Below are 13176 nucleotides of genomic sequence, written 5' to 3'. Positions count from 1 at the left end.
AGGTAAAAATTGAGCATCAGAAGCCTTCTGGTTTGCTACAACCATTAGATATTCCGGAGTGGAAGTGGATGAGTATATCCATGGACTTTGTTGTTGGATTACCAAGAAGCCAGGCTGGATTTGATTCCATATGGGTTGTGGTTGATAGGTTGACTAAATCCGCCCATTTCATTCCAGTCAAGACGACCTTCTCCACAGAGCAGCTAGCCAAACTATATGTTAGAGAGATTGTGAAGCTTCATGGCATTCCCGAAAGCATAGTTAGCGATCGGGATCCGAAGTTTACTTCACGCTTTTGGGAAGCGTTACATGAGGCCTTTGGTACTCAATTGAGATTGAGTACTGCTTATCACCCGCAGACAGATGGTCAGACAGAGAGGACCATTCAGACACTGGAGGACATGCTGAGAGCGTGTGTGCTTGAGCAGGGTAATACTTGGGACAAGTACCTGCCACTGGTTGAGTTCTCCTACAACAACAGTTATCATGCCAGTCTGGGCATGGCTCGTTATGAGGCCTTGTATGGCCGTAGGTGTAGAGCACCTACTTGTTGGACGGAGATCGGAGAAAGACAGTTATTGGGGCCAGACTTGGTCCAAGAGACTACGAAGCAGATTGAGATGATCAGAGATAGGCTGAAGAAAGCCCAGAGCCGTCAGAAGAGTTACTATGATGCCAAGCACAGACCCCTTGAGTTTTCTGAAGGGGATCATGTATTCATCCGACTATCACCTACTACAGGTGTTGGGCGTGCCTTGGGAGTGAGGAAGTTGAGTCCACGGTTCATTGGGCCCTACCAGATAATAAAGAGGGTCGGACCGGTGGCGTATCAACTTGCTCTACCTCCCAACTTGGCGAATTTACATGACGTTTTCCATGTGAGTCAACTCCGCAGATATATATCTGATGATTCACACATTGTACAGTATGATGACATAGAGGTTAAGAAGGACCTGAAGTTCGTTGTTGGACCTTCTAAGGTTCTTGCTCGAGATGAGAAACAGCTTCGAAATAGAGTTATTCCCATGATCAAGATCCAATGGGAAGGATTGACACAAGAGGATGCCACATGGGAGCGGGAGGATGATATTCTCCGGCAATATCCCGATTTTGATATCAGGTATGATCTGATTTTGAGGACAAAATCTTTTAAAAGGTGTGGTGAATATAATAACCCTAATTATATGACTTTTAAATTAGAGGGTTATAATGAGGACCTTATAGTCATAAATGGAATGAGCATAAAATTATAAGAATTTTGATACCCATATTGAGGTATTATGCACAGATGAATTTTTATCTGTTAAATTTGACTGCTGACGTAATAACAGTTAGTAGAATAGCTCCAAGTTAGCAAATTATAGTTAGAGAGCTAATCTAATGATATAAACATCATGAATGAGGTTAGGATATGATTTGGTGAAGATTGATACCCATATTGGGGTATTTTTGAAAAGTCACTTCTGCCGGGTATTTTGTACTGCTGTAGCAGCATCCGGTATCCCGGAACAGGAAAAAGATAAGAAAATAGAAATAAAGACCAATATATGCCTAACAAGTCATAATTAGACCAAAAATGTTAAAGTTAAGAAGATTATGAAATCCGGGTACAGTTAAGAACACCGGTAAAGACTACAGTGCAATTAAACAACTGTTAGTGGATCTGTGACCTACTAATCAAATTTTTAAGTTATGAACATGATAATTAGACAAAATTAATGTTAAGTACTTAAAGTTAGAGTCTTGAGAGTTTTCGGGTAAAAATTTGACGACGGATCAGTTAAAAATTACACCGGGTCTCACTAAAGGACGAATATCACTTAAGTGACATGGCACCCCTCATTAGGGCACCCCTCCTCTCCTTCCCTTCCATTTCTGATCAGCAGCCCCTTCACCTCCTTCTCTCTCTAAGTTTCAAATTTTGAAAACTCTCTCACTTCTCTCTAAGATTTCTTCACCTAAATCTCTCTAAACCACCAAACTTCCTTCACAAAGGTTCCCCTCACTCTCCTCTTCACAACCATACCATTTTCATGGTGTGAATCAAAAATTTCGTGTCCCTTATCATCCCAAACAGCCATGGTTTTGTGGAGAGCAAAGGCTATGGAGTTGTGTTCTTGAGCTCTCTTGAAGAATCACACTTGCTTGCTTGTTTCCTTTGATTTTTGGGTAAGTGTTCTTAAATTTTTTTCATGAAAAATATCATCTTTTCTTCTTATGTTCTTGAGCCTAACTCATGAGCATGTTCATGAAGGTGTGTGCTTGCCTAAAGGTGTGTTCTTGGTGGAAAAAGGTGGAGACTTGAGCTAAAGGAGAAACCTTGAAGATGTAAGCTCCCACTTGGGAAATATGAACCAAAAAGCCTCCCTTTTTCTTGTTGAGTGCCTTGGTTTTGATATGTTCATGAGGAGAATGTTGTTTAAAATTTCGTAATGTCATGGTTTGATGATGATTCTTAAGGGTGAGTTTGTTTTGAACCATGGAATGATGGATTGAATGACTAAAGGTGCCACCTTTGGACCTTTGAGTGATGTTCATGTAAAAAGATGACTATGAACTCAAAAATGGACCATGAACATTTCAGCCATATCATGTAAGGATAGGGTTTGATGACAAAAAAATGTGATTAAGTTGTTAAGTGTGGAAAAATGATTAGAAAGATTAACTAGGTGGGTTAACTCTAAGTAAAACTCACTAATCATGATTAATAATGGCTAAAAATCCTAATTAATATAGCTAATCAAATCTGCCCCATAAAGTACATAAGGGTTTAGTTGTGTTAAAATTAAGGAGATGATGAATTAGGTGATTAATTAAGGGTAGAGATTAATTAACAAAAGTAATCAAGGATTTAACTCTAAAATTGGAAATCAAAAGTAATTAAGGTTTGTTAAGTAAACACATTTAAGGCTAAGTAACCAGTTTTTAGGCAAAATTGGGGAGAGCATATCTTCCTCCACAGAGGTCATATAGGGATGTGCCTTATATCAAATTGAAGATTGAGATGTTATCTACGTGGTGTCAAAATTTGGTATCAATTGAAGATATATTCCATTCTGTATGTTCGTTTGAGTGAGGACTGCACAGGGAGGCATGTGCAGGGGCGCTGTACATGGCTGACACTTCCATGAATTTTTTCTCCCTCAATTATTACTCAAATTAGGCTCATAATATGTCTAATTAAATATAAAGGTGTCTAGTTGTCTACATAAAAATTTTAGAGCAATTGATTTAGTATAATTTCCATAATCGCAGAAATGGTAAAGGATGTTTAGGGCCCTGTTCGGAGTTGGCAAACAGCTTTGTTTGTCCAACTTCAAATGGTGATAACCGGAGCTAGGAAACTTCAAATGAGGCATATGATACCTTTTTGGAAAGGTAATTGAGTCTAGATTAACATACTAAAAGATGAGAATTTTATAACAAGTGAGTCACGCCCAGTAACTAGAAAACAGAAACATGTACAGTTATGGAAAAACCGTAAAAGTGATATTTAAGCTAAGTGGGCTTAGGGGAACCCTTAGTAACTTATAATAATCATAAATATGACTTGGATGAGTTGAAAATAATCTAAGTGAGCCTTGCATGTGATTCTAAGCTATGTAAGTAATTGAAGATTAAAGTGGCTTGTAATAATGCACTAAAATATGTAATAAGTAATAATTGGTCTAGGCTTGTAATGGGCATATTATTGGCATATGAGTATGAAAAGTGGAATCATTAAATGATTAAGTCGTGGATATGACTTGATTAATTAATATGTAATTAATGATGTGAATGGTTCCTACTCTAGGTGTGCCTAGAGAACCGTGCACTTGAGGATTTTGTTGGAGCATACGTATTATATTGGAGTGTGGGCTTGTGCTAAGCTCCCTAAGGTAAGCTCCTAGTTCTAGTTGACTCCTCTCTCTTGTGGCCCCACCATGATGGTGGGCATTATGGTTATATTGTATGAAAGTATATGGTATGATGTATATGTGCATTCATTCACATTCATATAGATGTTATATGATCTTGATGTTATGATGATGCACTGATGATATATGTTATGAGGATCCTGGCCAGTGATCATGGTATGTAGGCTGCCTATGACTTGACTCTGGGAGCTATTTCATACTGAGGTTGTGTTGACTGTCTATGGCTTGACCCTGGAAGTCACACATGTGTAACCGTCTATGGCTTTGACCCTGGGGTTACACAAGGATGATATGATGATGCTATGTTTATGCTGTATGTCTGTATTATATGCTTTATATCTGACTTGTTATGCAGGAAGTGGGCTCAGGGGTTAGAGGATCCTCTATGAACCTTGAGCTTACTGAGATGTTGTTATCTTACCCCGTTTGGGGACATCATTTCAGGTACCCAGAGTAGTGGTGATGCTTCTAGGGGCAAGGCCCCCGCATTGGAGTAGTTGATGATGCAGCTGATGATTTTATATTATGTTTAGATTTGATGTTGGCATGTAGACTTGTTAACATGCTTAATTATTTTATGGAGATTATTGTATGTATTTATTTAGGCTCATGATAGTATTCTTAGAGCCATGGATTATTTACTGATACTTTTATACTTCGAATTAATATAGACTTGATGCATGTATTCAGTTAATTTGGGCATGGAGCCTTATTAGTTGTATTGACCCATTAAGGGGATTGCAGTCCGTGTGGGACTTGCAAGCTATCTGTTTAAATTGTTGTATTAATTAGGTTATCTGTATGTGTAGAATCATGTTTCTAGTTATCCGAAATACAGCCGTTATGCTGTCCGTGAGACTCCGTCAGGAATGACACTTGATGTCATATCTTGATGGTCAATGGCCACTAATACTGGCTCATGGGATTAATTAGTAGATGTATATTTAGATTTACGCTTTCGCAGTATCTGACGTGAACGTTTTTAGAAATGTTTTTATGAAATGTTTTGGAAAAAGTTTACTCGTATTTTTATAAGATGCTTTATTCCTTTTCAAATAAAGTCTTCCGCTGTGAATGTTAAATATCATGTATGTTAACAACCGGAGTACTACGGGGTGTTACAGAATCGAAAGCCAACTTTGGCATGTATATGACAAGGAAATAGAAGTTTTTTATTCAATCAGAAGGATTTTATCATACAGAAATTATTATATATTCACCATGATTATAAATCATTCTGGTTTTTTTACACAAACAAGTATAAATACACTTTTCTTTACCCGCTCATAATAATAATTTTCTATCAATCTTTTTTTTCAACGATAAATTAAAGAGAAAAGCGTTTGTCGTTTTAAATGATATAAAATTATGTCATTTTAAGAGAAAAAAGATATAAAAAAATAATTTTTTATTTAAAATTTAAATTAAAAAAAATCACCCACTTTCTCCCCCATGATTTTCATTTCTTGTGTTTATCTATCTCCTAAAATGTCATAACTTATGTCCTTTAAAAGGACAAACATCAAACCCTAAATCAAAATGCCTCAATTTTCAATTTTTGAGAATTTGAAATCTTGGAGCTCTATTGAAAAATAGTTTTCAGCAAAGTATATATTTCACGAAGAAAAATAATGATTTTTTATTTATTTCATAAGGAGTTCCTTGGTAAAAAAAAATAGAGAGCAATTTCGAAAAATTTGTGTGTAAAAGGAAACAATATTAAAAATAGAGAAAAATTTTGAAACTGTGCATGTATGAGAAATGGTGAGTTCAGGTAATAGCTCAAACAAAATTAAGAAAAAGGAAAGAAGAAATTTTTAGTAAACCTGAATGATATCATATATGATTGAATTAATAGAGCAGAAAATTAATAGTAATTAAATAAATTGTATATATTAAGCGATTTAAAAATTGAAAATGATTGAATAAAATAAAGAAATTTTTAGAAGAAACTTTTGAATATAACGCTGATTTTGTGAGATTTGATAAAATTTATTTTAATAGCTGATGAGAATAATAAGAGCATTTTAATTTATTTAATTTTTATTATTAATTTATTTATTATATATTTATATTAATCACTAAAGATGTTATTATGTTTCAAAATTTTATGTTATGCATGACTGCAGCAACATATAAAACAAAATAATTACAAGGAGCAATACCAACACATGAATGATTAAATTTAATTTGATTTGCCACACCAAAAAAAATTGATTTGATTTGAATATAATGCTGGTCTTATGAGATTTGGTAAAATTTATTTTAATTGCTGATGACAATAATAAGAGCATTTTAAATTTTTATTATTATTAATTTTATTTATTATCTATTTATATTTATGCATGACTGCAGCAACATATAAAACAAAATAATTACAAGAAACAATACCAACACGTGCATGATTTAATTTGATTTGATTTGAAAATAAATTTTTTTATATCTAATTGTATAAATAAATAGAAACTTTAATAGAATTATTTTTCTTTATCTCAAAACAAAAAGAAAATCCTTTTACTCGTAATTCTGCCTCTATATATATGGATGTGGTCTGAAATGTAAATTGTTGAGTGAAGAGTCATGGATTACTACCTGGAAATACCAACTTATTTTGATTATCTGGAATTTTTGGAGGAAAGCAAAGAGAATGATGTTAATGCTTTCTTCGCGAAAATTTCATCTTATTCTCAATACTTGAGTTTTATGGAATTATGGTTGCCAAATTTGGAATCGATTCCATGTACTCCACCATCGTCACCACCTTCAACTCATCTTTTCTTTGATCAAAAACCTCCTCTTCCCTCTTCCTTCGTTCCCTCTGTTTTATCCCTTAATTAAGAGTCTTTGGCAACACCAACCATTGATGACTCAGTTGTTGAAACCAAGCCCTTGATACAAGATTTGAATTTTCATCCTATGTAACTTTCCATGCCTAGGGCTGGCAATATGGGCTGGCCCGCCCCGGCCCGCCCAAAATGGGTTGGGCCAGCCCGCCCCGTTTTGACAAAATGGGTTGAACTTTACAACCCGTCCCGTTTTATGAGTGGGCTGGCGGGCTGCGGGCCAACCCGCCTAAAATAAAAAATTCATAAAATAAAATAAAAAACATAAAATTCTACATAAAAACACTTAAAAAAATCTGCATAAAAACACACAAAAAATTTGCATAAAAACACAAAAAAATCTGCATAAATACATATAATTGACGTTAACTTATATGGGTAGGTGACGTTATTGGATGGAAATTGATTATAAAATATAGCAAGGCAAATGAATAACATGTATTAGCTTAATATAGGTGACGTTAGCAAGGCAAATGTATTAGCTTTGTTAACATGTAAAAATATAATTATAAAATTTTTGTTACACAGCCCTACTTTGCCCAATGTATAGGTCCATGTAATTCTAATTTTACATTTCAACTTTCAGTAATTCTAATTTTTTTACTATTAAAAAAAATTAAAAATTAAAAAAATTAAAAATAGTAACCCAACGGGCCAACCCGGCCCGTTTTCCTATCAACCCGTTTTAACTCATTTGTAAACGGGGCGGGTTACATTGGGTTAGTGGGTTGGGACTCATAACCCAGCCCGCCAACTTGAGTGGGTTAAACGGGCTTGGCCCATATTGCCAGCCCTATCCATGCCCTTTAATCACACTCCAAGAGTATCTGGTTACAATCTTCATCATCATGGTGTTCTTGATGATGGGCCGAATAACAATGGAGGAGAGAAAATCAAAGTTCTTGAACCCAAGATCATCAATCCCATGAAAAGCACCATCAACAGTCCAAGAACAACATGCCAACAACCCAAATCCAATGATTCGATGTAAGAAGTTCAACACAGAAGCCAAAGACCCAAGCGAAAACGGAGAAGACCCAATTATTGGGATGATTACATACATTGAAGTATGACTATGTTATGAGAATGTTGGGGTTCTGTTGTATTAATCTTAGTCGTTAATTTTATTCATATCCAACGACTTTAATTTATTAAATATATTTAGGGATTAATTTTTTTATTTTACAACCGTTAGATATAATTTTTTTTTCTGTTATTTTTGTTTGATCAAACATCTAATCTGACAATAACATCAATTATGGTAAAACCTAGTTTCCGGCTAAGAGACTTGATTATATAATACCGTCTTTTCTTTTTTTCTTATTTTTCTTTTGTTGTGATCTTCTGTTTATGAACTTTTGATTTCCGTGAGCTTTCGAGCATCAATCAAAGGATTGTTCTAACTTAACGACTCCACTAATTGTTTGAAACTAAAAAATACATTATGTTTCTGAAGCTAAAATTATGGTATGAAGATATATTGATCTGATGATTATCTTTGAAACATATGCAAGTTTATTTAACGTTATTATACAGTTAGATGACACCTTTTTTTTTCTTTCGCCTGGTTCAAATAGGCCTTCATTCAGTTGAATAAATAAATTTAGTTTGGTGAGATACACTAAGAATTCAGATCACGATAAAAAAAAAATTGTTTCCTTATTCAGAAAGTTCGCAAATTTTGTTTCCTTATTTTTTTTAATGGAGAGAGAAAGGAAAAAAAATATCTCATAATAGGACAAGATTTGATTGGATATACTTGTTTAATAATTTTAATTATGTGTAAACATGAGACATTTAAAACTGGAATCAATTACAATCATGACAGAATTAAATTTAGATATCTTTTATTATTTTAGTTAATTATATGATTTATTTTGTTTTTATAATATTTTAAATTTCATATATAATTATACTGAAAAACTTGCTGAGATTTATAATCAACGTGAATACACAATATTTTCTATATGATAAAATCCTTCTGATTGAATAATAAACTTCTATTTTGTTGTCATATCTTGCCAAATATGGTTTTCGATTCAATCAATTATTTATACAATTATCAGATATTCTTGTTTAGAAATTCATGTGTGTTTCATGCTTCATAAGTTATACTGATATTGAAATAATTGATTATCATTAATCAAATAAAATAAAAATAATATATTATTGAATTAATTTTTTTGTATTCACAATAGCCTATAAATAAATGCTTTTAAAAAATTCGATTTTTTTTCTCTATAGTATAAACAAATTCCATCATGCGCATACAATTTAAGTTAAATTTTCTTGTCAATTGTTATTTTATATCAATAAAAAATTATAATACTCATATAATTTGTTGATTATATATTTATTTCAAAAAAAAATTTCAAGGGTTTATTAGTTAGTTAAAACTGATATCTCTATTATAAAATAAATAATCATTTGGATACCAAAAAAAAGAATAAATAAATAAATAAATAATCATTTAAGTTATATATCTATAAAAACTATTGTTGTTATTATAAATAAGTTAAAACTCTGCTTCCCTCATATCGAAAAATAGGTCACTTTTTTTGTATATAAAAAAATCAATGGGCCCCACTTTATTTGCCAGGAGGTGGTAGAACTTCTCTCATAGACTCATACTACTATATATATATATATATATATATATATATATATATCCGGTTCAACCGGTCCAACCAGTGATCTAGTATCCTGACTGCGTCGATAACCTATTTTTATATATATTTATATATATCCGATTCAACCGGTCCAACTAGTGATCTAGTACCCCGATTGGGTTGATACCTGGGTCAGATTTAATAACACTGGAAAAAACAAAACAAAAGAAACAAAACATGGTAAACAACAATGATTGCTTAATAAATTAACAATTTGACAAAGAAAAATACGAAAATTCCTAGATAATTTAAATTTGAGACTAACAATCAGACAACATTTAAAACAAAGGGTTTAGTGTGTGTCCTCTTAAAGGATACAAGGTTATGTCTTTTTAGCAATTATAACTATGTACTACGGGTAGTATTGTAATATTAAAGTTGTATCTTTTCACTTTCACATCAATAGATAGCTTCTGAAGAGAGGAAAAAAAATACAATTTTAATATTATAACTATCTCCTAGAGGATAAAACCTTGGGTAAAACAAATTATCATGTAAATTGGAATAAAAACTCAAAGCCTAAGTGACAAATCAAGCTCAGGAAATTTAGCATTGAATGGTTCTTCTTTTGGCTTGGAAGCAACGTGGGTAGAAGAAGAATCCCCAACGTAGGTAGTAGGTCTAACAACACCATGACCATTATCTATCCTCAAAGTTGCACCACTTCCTTGAATCCCAACTCCACCATGTGCTTGCAAACCTTCCAATAACCTCAAATTTGCACCACTCTGTACTTGCAAACACTCCAACCTCAACTTATCACGAGATTGGTTTAAGGTACCTTGCCTTGACCACCCACCGCCATGTCCTTGACGATACCTGAAGCCAGGTAGGGTCGAATGATAGTAAGGCTTGTGAATCATGAACTTCATCCTAATCCCTAATGGCCTATTATTGGAGGCGCCGCCATAAAAGGGGTTCCGGGAAAAATTGTGATAAGAGCCAATAGCTCTATACTTTACTTGTGCACGCTCTTTCTTGTGGGCATTTTGATGCCCTCCTAAAGCTTGTGGATTCTTGAACCCTCTCTTGCAAAAATAAGCCTCTTCCTCAGTGTTGTTTTCTCTCCTTTCTTCCTTGTTATTAGCCAAAGAAGATGAACCCGCACCGTTCCCAAAGTTGAACAAATCAAGTTCCATTGGAACTGAATCAGCTTGTGGATTATTGAACCCTCTCTTGCAAAAATAAGCCTCTTCCTTAGTGTTGTTTTCTCTACTTTCTTCCTTGTTATTAGCAAAAAAAAGATGAACCCGCACCGTTCCCAAAGTTGAACAAATCAAGTTCCATTGGAACTGAATCATTCTTAGTGGAGAGGTTCACGAAATCAAGTTGCATATGGGAATTTGAAGTTAGATCTGACGAAAAGATGGAACCTTGTTGGATATGAATTCTGAAGTAGAGGGAATGAAAAAATAGGGGGCATGGCCAGGTGGGGTCGAATAATAGTAAGGCTTGTGAATCATGAACTTCATCCTAATCCCTAATGGCCTATTATTGGAGGCGCCGCCATAAAAGGGGTTCCGGGAAAAATTGTGATAAGAGCCAATAGCTCTATACTTTACTTGTGCACGCTCTTTCTTGTGGGCATTTTGATGCCCTCCTAAAGCTTGTGGATTCTTGAACCCTCTCTTGCAAAAATAAGCCTCTTCCTCAGTGTTGTTTTCTCTCCTTTCTTCCTTGTTATTAGCCAAAGAAGATGAACCCGCACCGTTCCCAAAGTTGAACAAATCAAGTTCCATTGGAACTGAATCATTCTTAGTGGAGAGGTTCACGAAATCAAGTTGCATATGGGAATTTGAAGTTAGATCTGAAGGAGAATTATTCGAACCATGGGCTTCCATGGCACAAAGGCTAAATGGAACCTTGTTGGATCTGAATTCTGAAGGAGAGGGAATGAAAAAATAGGGGGCATGAGTCGAATGATAGTAAGGCTTGTGAATCATGGACTTCATCCTAATCCCTAATGGCCTATTATTGGAGGCGCCGCCATAAAAGGGGTTCCGGGAAAAATTGTGATAAGAGCCAATAGCTCTATACTTTACTTGTGCACGCTCTTTCTTGTGGGCATTTTGATGCCCTACTAAAGCTTGTGGATTCTTGAACCCTCTCTTGCAAAAATAAGCCTCTTCCTCAGTGTTGTTTTCTCTCCTTTCTTCCTTGTTATTAGCCAAAGAAGATGAACCCGCACCGTTCCCAAAGTTGAACAAATCAAGTTCCATTGAAACTGAATCATTCTTAGTGGAGAGGTTCACGAAATCAAGTTGCATATGGGAATTTGAAGTTAGATCTGAAGGAGAATTATTCGAACCATGGGTTTCCATTGCACAAAGGCGAAAAGATGGAAACTTGTTAATTCTGAAGGAGAGGGAATGAAAAAATAGGGGGCATGACGAAGATTATTAATATAACAATTGCATGAATGGTAAGATCTTTCAAAAATCCGAAAGGAATCTCATGCTGTAAAATCTTATTATTTTCATGATATATAGAATCATAGATTTGAAGCGATATGGACAATTTTACGCACTGATTTGTGGGTGATTTTTTCCTAAACAAAAATCCCTAAAATAATTTTAATTACAGTATATACTCTCTAATGCCACTAATTACTAAGTCAAAACATCCATAGCCAGAATATTTGAATGTGGTATTAGTAAAACACATCTTTTATGTAGTTCAGATATGGTATCAACATGATGCCACATTGTTAACATGGAAATTACTTGTTGAAAGAAAATTACTGGGGATGTCTCTAGCAGAAAAGTCAATGAAAGTAAATTGGGACACAATCTTTTTCGCATATAATTTTATTGAAATATAGATATTTCAATCTTGTATTATGGGATATAAAATAAAAATAAAACAAAATCTGCAATTAAATACAAAATCTTGTATTATGGGATATAGGGGTTTACATTTCTACAGCTGTTGTACGTGCAACAATCAAATATTTGCCATATATATACTTGAAAGCATTAAATGCGGAGAATCATAACCATACAAAGAAAAAAAGCATTAAATGTGAGGAATCCTTACGTTCCGAACATGATTGCATTATATATTTGCCATATATAACCTATCCGTTCCGAATAGGATTGCTTCCGTGGTGGATACCTGGGGTTTATAAAATAAAAGAAAAGATAATAATATTATTAATTTGGCTTAAATTTAAAATGGACACAAACATATTATTATGAATGCATGAGAGTTTGTCTGAAAGTGTCCAAGGGAACTGAATAAACAAGGAAATTTTGGCTCTTTCACAAGTTTTAATCCTTCCGTTCTCGTATAGAAAATTTACACAGTATCATCTTAGTCTTTCTTCTAATTTGTGGAGAGAATTGAAGTTTAATTCAAGAGAGAGCGTTTTGTTCTTAATTTTAGAAAAATATTATAAATTTTCATTTAGTGATTTTTTTTTTAAATTTGAATTATTATTTTTTCATTATCAATTGAAGATTTTCTGCACTAAATCAATTTTTAATTTTTTTTCTTACTCTGTCCCGTATATCTGTATTGGTATTTTTAACATTTTTTTTCTTTTGGGAATATATACAGACTGTGACCAGTATCCTATGATTCAAAAATTGGTTATACAATTTTATTTTTGGTATATAGTTATACAAATTTAATCCTCATTCTTTAGAACTTCCTCCCAAATGGCCTAAGCATAATCTCAAGCTTGAAATTTTGTTTTCTAAATTATATTTGGAAAACTTTATAAATGTCTCCTAACGTTTTTCTTGG

At 33.8% G+C, this 13176-nt stretch overlaps 1 long non-coding RNA gene across 1 annotated transcript; it reads left to right on the top strand.

Annotated features, from left to right (window-relative positions):
* Positions 1–2006: 2006 nt before the first annotated feature.
* On the top strand, positions 2007–4572 carry LOC133309375 (uncharacterized). Its single transcript, XR_009751317.1, has 4 exons — positions 2007–2169; positions 2255–2328; positions 3794–3878; positions 4362–4572. It is a non-coding gene; the product is annotated as an uncharacterized LOC133309375 (long non-coding RNA).
* The last annotated feature ends 8604 nt before the right edge of the window (positions 4573–13176 follow it).

The sequence above is a fragment of the Gastrolobium bilobum genome, unplaced genomic scaffold (assembly GCF_033153095.1).
Source record: "Gastrolobium bilobum isolate Gb01-03AN ecotype WA unplaced genomic scaffold, APGP_CSIRO_Gbil_v1 utg24955, whole genome shotgun sequence".
Classification (NCBI taxonomy): Eukaryota; Viridiplantae; Streptophyta; class Magnoliopsida; order Fabales; family Fabaceae; genus Gastrolobium; species Gastrolobium bilobum.
The sequence above is the reverse complement of the archived record's forward strand: the minus strand, read 5'-3'. Positions and strand labels throughout refer to the sequence as shown.